Source organism: Sinocyclocheilus anshuiensis, unplaced genomic scaffold, assembly GCF_001515605.1.
Source record: "Sinocyclocheilus anshuiensis isolate Anshui unplaced genomic scaffold, SAMN03320099.WGS_v1.1 scaffold147, whole genome shotgun sequence".
Lineage (NCBI taxonomy): Eukaryota > Metazoa > Chordata > Actinopteri > Cypriniformes > Cyprinidae > Sinocyclocheilus > Sinocyclocheilus anshuiensis.
In genome coordinates this window covers 713,004-713,354 of record NW_015549585.1, presented here as the reverse complement: position 1 = coordinate 713,354, position 351 = coordinate 713,004, and positions in this window count along the sequence as shown.

Below are 351 nucleotides of genomic sequence, written 5' to 3'. Positions count from 1 at the left end.
TTAAAGGGGTCATATGATGCTTTTTTAAAGATCATTATTTTGTGTATTTGGTGTAACAGAATATGTTGACATGCTTTTTTAATGTTCAAAAAACACATTTTTCAAATACTGTACATTATTGTAGGTCCTCTATGCCCCGCCTCTCTCAAACGCTTCGTTTTCTACAAAGTCCCTCCTTCCGACAAGCGCAGTCTGCTCTGATTGGCCAGCTGACCCAGTGCATTGTGATTGGCCGAACACCGCAAGCACTCGTCGGAAATGTAACGCCCCTCGCGAGCTTCGCGAGCTTCACCTTTCAAAATAAATGTAAAGACAGAGCCCGAAAGGGGAACAGAGTCGCGCAGTGATGAA